Source organism: Amblyraja radiata, unplaced genomic scaffold (genome assembly GCF_010909765.2).
Source record: "Amblyraja radiata isolate CabotCenter1 unplaced genomic scaffold, sAmbRad1.1.pri S67, whole genome shotgun sequence".
Taxonomy (NCBI): domain Eukaryota; kingdom Metazoa; phylum Chordata; class Chondrichthyes; order Rajiformes; family Rajidae; genus Amblyraja; species Amblyraja radiata.
This window is the reverse complement of record NW_022630161.1, coordinates 11742-26208: the sequence shown is the minus strand read 5'-3', so window position 1 is coordinate 26208 and position 14467 is coordinate 11742. Positions and strand designations below refer to the sequence as shown.

General features: G+C 44.4%; 1 long non-coding RNA gene across 1 annotated transcript; it reads left to right on the top strand.

The window, feature by feature from the left end:
* Nucleotides 1-7220: 7220 nt before the first annotated feature.
* On the top strand, nucleotides 7221-10129 carry LOC116969511. Its single transcript, XR_004410803.1, has 3 exons — nucleotides 7221-7243; nucleotides 7342-7460; nucleotides 10081-10129. It is a non-coding gene; the product is annotated as an uncharacterized LOC116969511 (long non-coding RNA).
* Nucleotides 10130-14467: the final 4338 nt, after the last annotated feature.

Below are 14467 nucleotides of genomic sequence, written 5' to 3'. Positions count from 1 at the left end.
TTGTGAAACGGACAAGAAGCTGATATGTGTGATTTGTGCAGCTGGGCGGGAACACAAGTCTCACAACTTCATGCCGGTTAAAGAAGCTGTTGAAACCTACAAGGTAAAAGCAAACCGATTTTGGCCGCATCATTGTTTAATTCCATCTTTATAATCTAACACTTTTATTCTCTGATTTTCAATCACTATCCCAGGATCAGACGAAATCTTCCATCCAGTCTCTTACAAAAAAGAAATCAGGGATCCAGCGAATGGAGCAGCAACAGAAACAGAAGATTTCTGGAGTTCTGGTGAGGCTTTTAAGTTTCGATTTCCTGATCTTGTGTAGATTTGATCCCTGTGATGCGTGTAATAATAGGGCAGCGCAGTGACACAAGTAGTGCTGCTGTCTCCTAGTTCTGGTGAGCGGGTTCGATCCTGACCTCGGGTGCTGCCCGTGTGGTTCATGCCTTCTCCCTGTGACCGCGTCAGATTCCTTCCACGTCCCCAATACACGCTGGTTCAATGGTCAATCGGGGACTGTTATAATCCCTGGGAAAGTGGGTGGTGGATGGATAAATGGGAATTAATGGGCACGTGAAAAGGAACAGGCAGCAGGGAATTGTATTGGGGGTAGAGGATTGATGGGTTATAACATTACCCTCACGACATTTCGTGAAGTCTGAAGAAGGGTCTCAAGCATCACCCGCTGAGTTCCTCCAGCATTTTTGTCTACATTAGACAAACTATTGAATTGCCAAAGCAAATAAAACATGCACAGGCCAAATGTCACCGTTAAAGTCGTGAGGAAAAACAACCAGTGACATTATATATTAATCTTCACCTTTTATTTCATAGGAACAGTCACACAACCTTCAGTCCAAGATCACATCCCAGTATGCTGAACTGCACCAGATTCTCACTGAGAAAGAGCAGCGCACACTGGCAGATATCCGGGAGGAAGAGAGGAAGATTCTAAATACAATGGAGACAAATCATGGAAACATTCAAGAGAATTTAAAATCCATTCAGGAGGAACTCTTAAAGTTGCAGCAACAGATGGATCAAAAAGACAGTGTGGTGTTTCTGAAGGTGAGGGGTTACACTACAGTTTGGTGAAGTGAAAGTGCAGTCACAAAATGGTGGGTGACATTTCAGAAATAAATGCTGCATTTACCAGTAATTGAGAACTGGGTAAATGTTTAATCTGTTCCAGCTGTTGTTGTTCCCAAACTAATTGGCCTCCCGTATAATCTATGGGATCTCAGGAATGCCTGGCCGGAATGTAGAGAGGTGTTTGTATTCTGTAGCGTTTGGAACAACGACGGGTGATCCTATATCTGATCCCAAGGACCACGAATGGACAGAGGGCAGTAAATCTCTGGGATTCTCCAACCAAGATACTCTGAGAGGTGTCACAGCTTAAGGATAAGGGGGAAATCCTTTAAAACCGAGATGAGAAAAACTTTTTCTGTGGAACTCTCTGCCACAGAGGGTAGTTGAGGCCAGTTCATTGGCTATATTTAAGAGGGAGATAGATGTGGCCCTTGTGGCTAAAAGGATCAGAGGGTATGGAGAGAAGGCAGGTACGGGATACTGAGTTGGATGATCAGCCATGATCATATTGAATGGCGGTGCAGGCTGAAGGCCTACTCCTGCACCTAATTTCTATGCTTCTATGTAAGACGTATTTAAACCAGAGGCAGATACATTTTTGAAAATTCGGGGGATTGTAATTGAAGGGAATGGGGCAAAGAGGAGGAGTTCAGTCCTGGGCTAGATCAGCCATGACCACATTGTGGGGATTAACATTGAAATCTAAAATGTGGCGCCCACATCATCTATATCCAGTTCCCATCGGCAGTGGGTGGTCACCTTGAGGGAATTCGCTCTGTTTGTTTTGTCCACCTTGTTTCACCATAGAATGACATCCCATTTAACATCATAGACAGGCCATTTGGCCCATCCTATCCAGTCAAGATTTCTGCTCCACTCATCATCCCTCCTATCTATTCTTCACACCCGGTAACTATATCCCAAATTCCATGAGCCCTAATGTGTTTACCCCACTGTTAATCCTGGCTAAACTGGACCAGCCAGGACTTCAAAATGGGGTTAATTTTCAGGGTTTGCTGGGAGATTTGGTCAAATTGGAATTGCTCTCTGGGACTGGCTGCGAGAGATGCCAGGAAGTCTGGAACTTAGATACAATTTGCAAGCAAAGAATGGGAAGCCTTGCAAAGCCTGTCAATCTGGTACAAAATGCATAGAATGGATTGGATGGCTGCAAACCAGACGTATACCTTGTAAATAGCTTGTACATAATGTTGCAGAGTCTGACTCTGCTAAGTGTTGATTGGATGAGGTGTTGAGCCTTGTCTGAGAGTTCTGTTCATCGGGGTAAATGTTTCCAAGTTGACTTCATCTTGAAGTCGGTTGTGAATACAATGTATTGAATTGTTGTATCATTGGGTTAACCATATAACATATAACAATTACAGCACGGAAACAGGCCATCTCGGCCCTACAAGTCCGTGCCGAACAACTTTTTTCCCTTAGTCCCACCTGCCTGCACTCATACCATAACCCTCCATTCCCTTCTCATCCATATGCCTATCCAATTTATTTTTAAATTATACCAACGAACCTGCCGCCACCACTTCCACTGGAAGCTCATTCCACACCGCTACCACTCTCTGAGTAAAGAAGTTCCCCCTCATGTTACCCCTAAACTTCTGTCCCTTAATTCTGAAGTCATGTCCTCTTGTTTGAATCTTCCCTATTCTCAAAGGGAAAAGCTTGTCCACATCAACTCTGTCTATCCCTCTCATCATTTTAAAGAGCTCTATCAAGTCCCCCCTTAACCTTCTGCGCTCCAGAGAATAAAGACCTAACTTATTCAACCTTTCTCTGTAACTTAGTTGTTGAAACCCAGGCAACATTCTAGTAAATCTCCTCTGTACTCTCTCTATTTTGTTGACATCCTTCCTATAATTGGGCGACCAAAATTGTACACCATACTCCAGATTTGGTCTCACCAATGCCTTGTACAATTTTAACATTACATCCCAGCTTCTATACTCAATGCTCTGATTTATAAAGTCTAGCACACCAAAAGCTTTCTTTACCACCCTATCTATATGAGATTCCACCTTCAAGGAACTATGCACGGTTATTCCCAGATCCCTCTGTTCAACTGTATTCTTCAATTCCCTACCATTTACCATGTGCGTCCTATTTTGATTTGTCCTGCCAAGGTGTAGCACCTCACATTTATCAGCATTAAACTCCATCTGCCATCTTTCAGCCCATTTTTCCAAATGGCCTAAATCACTCTGTAGACTTTGGAAATCCTCTTCATTATCCACAACACCCCCTATCTTGGTATCATCTGCATACTTACTAATCCAATTTACCATCCCTTCATCCAGATCATTGATGTACATGACAAACACCAAAGGACCCAACACAGATACCTGAGGCACCCCACTAGTCACCTGCCTCCAACCCGACAAACAGCCATCCACCATTACCCTCTGGCTTCTCCCATTCAGCCACTGTTGAATCCATCTTGCTATTCCTGCATTTATACCCAACAGTTTAACCTTCTTAACCAACCTTCCATGAGGAACCTTGTCAAAGGCCTTACAAAAGTCCATATAGACAACATCCACTGCTTTACCCTGTCAATTTCCCTAGTAACCTCTTCAAAAAATTCAAGAAGATTAGTCAAACGTGACCTTCCAGGCACAAATCCATGTTGCCTGTTCCTAATCAGACCCTGTTTATCCAGATGCTTATATATATTATCTCTAAGTATCTTTTCCATTAATTTGCCCACCACTGAAGTCAAACTGTACACAAAATGCTGGGGAAACTCAGCGGGTGCAGCAGCATCTATGGAGCGAAGGAAATAGGCGACGTTTCGGGCCGAAACCCTTCTTCAGACCATAGATGCTGCTGCACGCGCTGAGTTTCCCCAGCATTTTGTGTACCCTCGATATTCCAGCATCTGCAGTTCCCTTTTGAACACTGAAGTCAAACTAACAGGTCTATAATTGCTAGGTTTACTCTTAGAACCCTTTTTAAACAATGGAACAACATGCGCAGTACACCAATCCTCGGGGACTATTCCCGTTTCTAATGACATTTGAAATATTTCTGTCATAGCCCCGACTATTTCTACACTAACTTCCCTCAATGTCCTAGGGAATATCCTGTCAGGACCTGGAGACTTATTGACTTTTATATTTTTCAAAAGTGTCAGTACTTCTTTTACTTTGAAACTCATAGTATCCATAGCCACACTACTCGTTTCCCTTACCTCACATAATTCAATATCCTTCTCCTTGGTGAATACCAAGGAAAAGAAATTGTTCAATATCTCCCCCATCTCTTTTGGCACTGCAGATAGCTGCCCACTCTGTCTCTCCAATGGACCAATTTTATCCCTCGTTATCCTTTTGCTATTAATATAGCTGTAGAAATCCTTTGGATTTACTTTCACCTGACTTGCCAAAGCAACCTCATACCTTCTTTTAGCTTTTCTAATTTCTTTCTTAAGATTCTTTTTACATTCCTTATACTCCACAAGCACCTCATTTACTTCATGCTGCCTATAATTATTGTAGATCTCCCTCTTTTTCCGAACAAGATGTCCAATTTCCCTTGAAAACCAGGGCTCTTTCCAATTTTTACTTTCCTTTCAACCGAACAGGAACATAAAGATTCTGTACTCTTAAAATTTCCCCTTTAAATGTCCTCCATTTCTCTTCTACATCTTTCCCATAAAACAAAATGTCCCAGTTCACTCCTTTTAAATCATCTCGCATCTCATCAAAGTTAGCCTTTCTCCAATCAAAAATCTCAACCCTAGGTCCAGTTCTGACCTTCTCCATAATTATATTGAAACTAACGGTATTGTGATCACTGGACCCGAAGTGCTCCCCAACGCATACCTCCGCCACCTGTCCTGTCTCATTTCCTAACAGGAGGTCCAGCACTGCCCCTCCTCTAGTAGGTACCTCTATGTATTGCTGCAAAAAACTATCCTGCACACATTTTACAAACTCCAAACCATCCAGCCCATTTACAGAATGTGTTTCCCAGTCTATGTGTGGAAAGTTGAAATCTCCCACAATCACTACCTTGTGCTTACTACTAATATCTGCTATCTCCTTACATATTTGCTCTTCCAATTCTCGTTCCCCATTTGTCGGTCTATAATACACCCCTATAAGTGTTGCTACACCTTTCCCACTTCTCAGTTCCACCCAAATAGCCTCCCTAGATGAGCCCTCCAATCTATCCTGCCAAAGCACTGCTGTAATATCTTCCCTGACTAGCAATGTAACACCTCCACCTCTTGCCCCTCCAATTCTATCACACCTGAAGCTATGAAATCCTGGAATATTTAGTTTCCAATCACAGCCCTCCTGCAACCATGTTTCACTGATCGCCACAACATCATACTTCCAGGTGTCTATCCAGACTCTAAGCTCATCCACCTTTCTTACAATGCTCCTAGCATTAAAATATGCACATTTTTTAAGAAACCCCCCGTCTCTTCCTCTGTTTATTTCCTTTTTTTTCTTTCTCCTCTTGTGTCCGAGTGCTTCCCTTTTCTGCTTCCTGCCTCCCATTCTGTCTACTAGCTTTCTCTATTTGAGTCCCTCGCCCCAACCATTCTAGTTTAAAGTCTCCCCAATGACCTTTGCAAATTTCCCCGCCAGGATATTGGTCCCCCTCGGGTTCAAGTGCAACCCATCCTTTCTGTACAGGTCCCACCTTCCCCAAAAGAAGTCCCAATGATCCAGAAACTTGAATCCCTGCCCTCTGCACCAGTCTTTCAGCCACGCATTTATCCCCCACCTCGCTCCATTCCTACTCTCACTGTCGCGTGGTACAGGCAGTAATCCTGAGATTGTTACCTTTTTGGTCCTTTTCCTTAAGTCTCCTCCCAACTCCCTAAATCCTCCCTTCAGGACCTCTTCACTTTTTTTACCTATGTCATTTGTACCAATATGAACCACGACCTCAGGCTCCTCTCCCTCTGATTTCAGGATATCTTGGATGCGTTGAGACACGTCCGAGACCTTGGCACCAGGGAGGCAGACCACCATCCTGGTCTCCCGACTGCGTCCACAGAAACGCCTATCCGACCCCCTAACAATAGAGTCCCCAATTACAATTGCCCTCTTCTTTTTTTCCCTACCTTTCGGAGCAACAGGGCCGGTCTCTGTGCTGGAGGCCTGTCCGCTGTCGCTACACCCGGGTAGGCTGTCACCCCCATCCGTACTCAAACAGGAGTACTTATTTGCAAGGTGTACCGACATTGGAGTACTCCCTCGTTCCTGCCTCTGCCCCTTGCCCTTCCTTAGCGTGACCCACATGTCTCTCTCCCGTGGTTAGGGAAATGCCTGTTATGTATGGGGTTAATCGATATTTGTCATTGGGTGATTAAGAGACAACCCCCATGTGGTTCGGCCCCTCGAGTTTGTGGGACAGATAAAAGTCCCTGGTCACGAGGCTCAGGGCCGATCATCTGGAAGAGCGCTCAGGATCAGGTATCCTTCTTGAGTGCCTCTGTCTGTGCGAGGCCTAGAGGGCTTGAACAGATAGACGCAGGGATCGAACCCACGGTGGGATAGGTACAGTGTGTGATCTGTGACGTGCTTTTGGTAGAATACAATTAATTGATTCAGTGCTTTTACTGAAACTAGACTGGGGGGGAAGCTTAGAACCGAGCAATTATCACCGCTTGCATTTAAATTTATCTCTGCTGTTGGCTTCAGTCCCTCCAATGCAAGTGAGGTCCATGTTCTCATGACTGCATTCCTTTGGGTATTTATTGAAGACCGCGTTACATTTCAACTTTGATTATTAGTCTCCCCTTCAATTTGAGATATTATTTCATCCCCACACATTTAAATCCACCGATAATATTAAATTCCCTCTCATCATTCCTGAAAACTTCTACAGATGAAATCCCATGACCTGCCCAATCTTTTCATTAAGTTCCATTCTCTCAGTTATGGCATCATTCTCATGAACATTCCTTGTGCTTTCCCCCATCGTTCTACATCTCTGCGACAATATCCGCTTTCGCTCTGCATGACAGTGGTGATAAGAGTTGGGAAATGGGAATTATCAGAGGGTTGTAGAAATTTGGTGAAATTCCCGCTGTCGGGATGAGGACGGTCCATCTCAGTCAATTGAGATTTGTGTTTTATTTCTTTCAGGAGGAAGCTGGTCGCAAGCGAAGGTAGGACATTGTCTTGACGGAAACATTGTAAGTGTTTTGTGGAACACCTTAAAACATTTCTAATGCTTAGTTTATAAACAGCTGTTTAATATTTGCAGGGTTCGTGATGAAGCCAAACCGCTGTCGGTGGTAGATGAAGCCTTGCTGATTGAAAAGTTTCATTGCCCTGTTTCGTTCAACACGGTATTCAAAGATACATCTGATGACTTCAAACGAGGTAAAGCTTGTACCTTCACCATTATTCTTGTTTCTGATATCTTTAAGCAATTCCTAGATGAAAACATTAATGGTCTTTTGGACTGAAGGGAAATTGGATCCACCTCTAAACCCATCAGCTGGGAAGCATCACAGTCAGACGTTCATACTCTCCTGCTTTGGGTGAAATACTGTGGCTATTCACTCTATCTGTGTACCTTATATAGATCTTATACACATCTATAAAGACACCTGTACGGGCTCCAAAGACAAATGTTCTTGCCTGGCCAACATCTCCTTATAATCCAGCCCTTCAGACCTGATGAAATTGTCGTAAATACTTTTGCACCCTCTCTAATTTACTAACAACCATATTGTGTCAAATTTAATATCCTGACCTATGAAAGCATGAGTGACAAACACATTCTTCACCACACCTGCCTGTCACTGTTGCATCTTCCATCGCACTGTGTACCTGCAGCCCGAGATCTCTCAGTTCTATAAAGTTCCCCGTTTACTGTGCATGTCCTGCCCTGGTTTGTCTCAGCAAAGTGCATCACCTCACCTTCACATGAATAAATCCCACCTGCCGTTCCTGAGCCCATTGGCCCAGTTCACAGGGATCCCATTTACTCTCAGATAACCTTCTTCACTCTCCACAATGTTACCAATTTTAGTTCCATCTGCAAACTGACTAACCGTACAACCTACATACACATCCAATTGTGTATATAAATAAGGAACAACAGTGGACTCTGTCTCCAGTCTGAAACACGACCCTCTACCAACATCCTCTGTCTGCGACCTTCCGGTAAATGTTGTATTCCATCGGCTAATTCACCCCGGATTCCATGAGATCCAACCTTCCAGAGCAGCCTCTCATGCGGTGTGTAGAAGTTGCATCTCTCAGAGGGCAGTGAATATCTGGCATGTTGTGCCCAAGGTGGTGGTGAAAAGCTGAGTTATTGGATATGTGCAACTTGGCTACAAATAAATATTTGATAGATCCAATATTTAAGATTATGGGGAACTCACACAGAAGAGGAATTGGTGCCAGCTTAGATCAGCCATGATCACATTGAATGGAGGGGCAAGCCTGAGGAGCGGATTCTAATCCTGCTCCAGTTTTCTTGTGTTCCTATGCTCCTGTGTACCGATAAATTGACAGACTTGACACAGAGGAATTGAAGCAAAGATTAACAATACTTGTTCCTGGGACAATGAGTTTGCTGTGCGGGGTGAGATTGAGTAGACTAGGCCTGTGTACTCTAGAATTTGGGTGTATAGGAGGAGATCTCAGTGAAACACAAAGTTCTTACAGGGCTCAGTGGGTTGGATGCAGGGAGGATGTTTCCCCTGTCTGTGGGGTCTGGAGAACGGGCACCCTCTCAGAATGTGGGCTGCAACATGTAGGACAGAGATAAGGAGACATTACTGCACGCAGAGACTGGGGAACCTTTGGAATTCCCTGCACAGGTGGCTGTGGAGACTCAGTCATTCAGTGCTCTTGGAGCTGAGAGCCATGGTTGTACATTACAGCGTCGGGCCGTTTGGCCCATCATGTCCATGTCCACCTATTTCCCATCTTTACTAATCGATTTGCCCAGATTACATTGGTATTCTTCTGCACCTCACCTAGATAAGTGCCTCAAATATAATGATTAGATCTCACCACCGCCTCCTCTGTAGCATGTTGCAGATATCACCCACTCTCAGTGTAAAGAAAACTTCCTACTCAGATCCACTTTAAAATTCCTTGCTCTCAAGATAAACCTGCACTCTTGATCTGATATCCCTGCTGCAGCACCGATCTCTGCTGCACTCCACCAGTCACAGACCTCCAAGCAGAAAAATCATCCTTCTACCGCTACCTTCTACCTCCAACCACCAAGCCAATTGTGGATCCATTTCACCAGCTCGCCTTGGATCCCATCTGCCTTCACTTTCTGGAGCAGCGTTACATGTGGAACATTGTCAAGTCCCTCAGTGAAGTTCATATATTGGTTCACAATGAGATCAGTGTCTTCTTAGCTGTACACACCCATCAAATCCACCCGTGAATCCACTCTCTGTCAGCGACCCTACAACCACAAGTCCCCACATATTCTGTCCAACACCCGATCATTCAACCTCTGCTTCCTCCCATGGTCCAAGCCACCCCTCCCTCTCTCTCACCCTCCACTCAAAGAAACAGGGGCCGGTCCTCTGGCCCCTCATGTCTCCCCCTCCCATTCACTATGGTCATGGCGACTCCACCCCACACCTCTACCTCCTCTTTAACAACCTCAAAACTACCACTCACCTCAATATCCTCTTGCTCCGATCTGCCTCCATTTCTGAATAGCCCGCTTCATTCCTCCATCCCCACCGCAATCTCGCAATCCTCCTCACTCTCCGCACTCGTCCTCCCCGTCCACCCTCCCCCACCTCGCGAAATTCCCCTCTGCTTCCCTGGATTAAAACTGTGGGAAAGATGTCTGTTGTCCACCGGATGTGGTTGTGGGTGAAACCCCGGGCACGGTTCCAGTTGTCCGCCCGCCTGTGCCTGAGGCCGAGCGGCTTCTCCCCCGGTCCCGGGGCCGCGCTGCCCGAGTCTCCCCCCGACCCCCGGGGACTCTCTGATTCTCTGCTTCTCCCCCCAGTCTCCGTCACCCTGGATGTGGAAACAGCGCATCCGGAGCTCGAGGTGTCTGAGGATCGGAAGAGGGTGAGATGGACCGGGACCGTGAGGAGTCTCCCTGACACCGGGAAGAGGTTTACAGGCTGGGAGTGTGTGCTGGGATCAGAGGGATTCACATCGGGGAGACATTACTGGGAGGTGGAGGTGGCGGGGAGTCAGTGGTGGAGGCTGGGAGTCGCCGCAGAGTCTGTGGAGAGGAAGAGACGGGTCGACCTGACCCCGGAGACTGGAGTCTGGAGCATCGGGCGGGGGTGGTGGGTTGGCGGGTTTGTTGCATTCACCTCCCCTCCATCCCCTCTCCCCGCCCGTCCCATCCCCGGGAAGGTGGGAGTTTATCTCAGTTACGAGTCCGGGACTGTTTCATTTCACGACGCGGACACCAAGTCCCATCTCCACACCTTCACTGGGAATAAATTCACGGAGAAACTTTATCCTCTCTTCTGGCCTGAGAGTCTAAACGAGTGGCTGAGAATCTGCTCCGGTTCCGCTCCGGGTGTGTAAAAAAAATGAGGAAGTTCGAACAGGCTGCCACCTGGCGTCACCCCGTCCGTTACTCAATTCTCCAACACATTGCACAACACCGGATCATGCAAACTATTCCGAGAATCATTTCACCCCATAATTTGCTGGAGCTACTATAGAAAACAGAGAAAACATAGAAAAATAGTTGCAGGAGTAGGCCATTCGGCCCTTCAACCCTGCACCGCCATTCAATATGATCATGGCTGATCATCCATCTCAGAATCCCATCCCTGCCTTCTCTCCATATCCCCTGATCCCTTTAGCCACAAGTGCCACATCTAACTCCCTCTTAAATATAGCCAATGAACTGGCCTTAACTACCTTCTGTGGCAGAGAAATCCACAGATTCACCACTTTTGTGTAAAAAAATGATTTTCTCATCTCGGTCCTAAAACACTTCCCTCTTATCCTTAAACTGTGACCCCTAGTTCTGGACTTCCCCAACATCGGGAATAATCTTCCTGCATCTAGCCTGTCCAACCCCTTAAGAATTTTGTAAGTTTCTATCACATCCCCCCTCAATCTTCTAAATTTCTGCGTGTACAAGCCGAGTCTGTCCAGTCTTTCTTCATATGAAAATCCTGCCATCCCAGGAATCAGTCTGGTGAACCTTCTCTGTACTCCCTCTATGGCAATAATGTCTTTCCTCAGATTAGGAGAGCAAAACTGTACGCACTCATTTGTTTTTTGTATAAAAATTCAAAAATTTGGACTGAAATTTTTGAAATCTTCACAAAATTAGTTAAAATAAAATTGATGCCAAAAGCAGAATTTATTTTTTTTGGAACAATGGAGGACAGCCCTGAACTAACTGTTTCAAAAGAATCTATTTAATGACGGGTTAATAACGGGAAAAAAACTTATGCTTAAATTATGGAAAAACGCCCCTATACCAACAATAAATATGTGGATTTCAAATATGTTCGAAACATTACACCTGGAAGATATGAGACTCCTTCCTGCAGACAAATTAGACCACTTCCAAAAGACGTGGTCTGCATTTATCGACTTACTACAAGTATAAGGTGCAACAGTACTCTGAAAAGAAATGGTTTCAGGATCTGGTAAGGGGGGATGAAAAATACGAAGTTGGTATATTCCTTTCTGCTCTGTCTTCTTAATAGGGCTTTTGTTTCATTTTCTCTTTTGTCTTTTCTACGGCCTATTTCTTAACTTTTTTCTCTAACTTCGCATAATGGGTCTTTTTTCTTGATCACTTTTTCACACAATCACGACTTTCTTTACTTTTTTCTCTTTTTAAAGCTTAAAAAATGAAGTGGTACAAGAAATGTAATAAGTTATATTTGGCTTTTATTAATGTAATGTACTTTACTTCTAAAATAAAATAAAAATAAAATAAAATAAAAATAATAATAATAATTTAGCTGGAGCAAAAATAAAATAACTTTATAAAGAATTGTGGCATAGTGCGAAAAGAGTGAACACATACACCACCAGATTCAGGGACAGTTTCTTCCCAGCTGTTATCAGGCAACTAAATCATCCTACCACAACCAGAGAGCAGTCCTGAACTACTATCTACCTCTTTGATGACCCTTGATCGAATTTTGCTGGCTATACCTTGCACTAAACGTTATTCCCTTATCATGTATCTGTACACTGTAAATGGATCAATTGTAATCATGTGTTGTCTTTCTGCTGACTGGTTAGCACGCAACAAAGGATGTTCACTGTACCTCGGTACACGTGACAATAAACTAAACTAACTAAACTGGCGTTAGATCACCTGCCTTACGGCGCCAGAGACCCGGGTTCAATCCTGACTACGGGTACTTGTCTATGCGAGGTTTGTACATTCCTACATGGGTTTTCTCCGACATCTTCGGTTTCCTCCAACACTCCAGAGACGTACAGTTCTGTATGTTAATTGGCTTGGTATAAATGTAAATTGTGCATAGTGTGTGTAGGATAGTGTTGTTGTGCGGGGAACGCTGGTCGGTACGGGCTCAGTTGGCCGAATGGCCTGTATCCGTGCTGTATCTCTAAACCAAATGAAACAAATTACAAAACCAGGGCCAGACATGGCACAACAAATGTGAATAAAAGCATTACACCAAAATTAATTAAATATGCTACACATTTTTTACACAATTATGAAATTTCAAATATAGTACCAGGAATTTTCATTATCAATCCCTTACAATAATGTCAAATGAATACACTAGATGGCAGTAAAATGCAAACCATTTTTTAAATTACAGTAAAAAATCCAGTTTACAACCCAGCGGTATGAATATTGATTCCCCTAGCACCCTAACCTCTGCATCCCCTCTCTCTCTGTCCATTCCCCACACAAGTACTTCTACCAGCTTCAAAGCCGTCTTGTTGAGTCTCATTGTCTGTAACTCATTCGCATCCAGCCCGCAGCTAACATGGACATTTCTTCCCAATAACCCTTTCTGGCTTAAGCCCTCCCTTCACCACCTCCAGTTTAAATTCCATTGGGAATATTTTGGAGGACCAAGAAACCAAGAAGCACGAACCAAGAACATTGAAAATATGTGCAGGAGTAGGCGATTAGGCCCTTCGAGCCAGCACCGCCATTCAATATGATCATGGCTGATCATCTAAAATCAGTAACCCGTTCCTGCTTTCTTCCCATATCCCTTGATTCCATTAGCCCGAAGAGCTAGGTAGACACAACATGCTGGAGTAACTCAGCGGGTCAGGCAGCACCTCTGGAGAGAAATAATTCCTTCTCTACAGAGATGCTGCCTGTGCCACCAAGTTACTCCAGCATGTTGTGTCTACCTTCAATTTAAACCAGCATCTGCAGTTCTTTCCTAGCCGCAAGAGCTATATTTAACTCCCTCTTGAATATATCCAGTGAATTGGCCTCCACTGCCTTCTATGGCAGAAAATTCCACAGATTCACAACTCTCTGGGTGAAAAAGTTTTTCCTCATCTCAGTTCTAAATGGACTACCACTTAGTATCACACTGTGACACCTGTCACTGGACTCCCCCAACATCGGGAACATTTTTCCAACATTTAGCCTTTTTCTAACCACGGCCTGTTCCCTTTATCATTGTTATTTTTTTGCATATCTTTCATTCATTTGTTTTATATCTTCCTCTATCGCCATCTATATCTCTTGTTTCCCTTTCATAGAAACATAGAAAATAGGTGCAGGAGGAGGCCATTCGGCCCTTCGATATGATCATGGCTGATCATCCAACTCAGTATCCCATCCCTGCCTTTTTCCATACCCCCTGATCCCTTTAGCCACAAGGGCCACATCTAACTCCCTCTTAAATATAGCCAATGATCTGGCCTCAACTACCTTCTGTGGCAGAGAATTCCACAGATTCACCACTCTCTATATAAAAAATGATCTTCTCATCTCGGTCCTAAAAGACTTCCCTCTTATCGTTAAACTGTGACCCATAATTCTGGACATCCCCAACATCGGGAACAAGCTTCCTGCATCTAGCCTGTCCAACCCCTTAAGAATTTTGTACGTTTCTATAAGATCCCCCCTCAATCTTCTGAATTCTAGCGTGTACAAGCCGAGTCTATCCAGTCTTTCTTCATATGAAAGCCCTGCCCTCCTAGGAATCAGTCTGGTGAACCTTCTCTGTACTCCCTCTATTCCCCTGACTCTCAGTGTGAAGAAGGGTCTCGACCCAAAACATCACCTATTCCTTTTCTCCAGAGAAGCTGTCTGACCCGCGGAGTTTCTCCAGCTTTATGTACTCAAATATCTTCATTGTGTGAAGTTTTTTTTAATAACATCGAACATTGTTCTTAAGTCCAGCTGAATGCTTTTATTTTAAAGCAGTTAGGATAACAGTGAGACCCTTGGG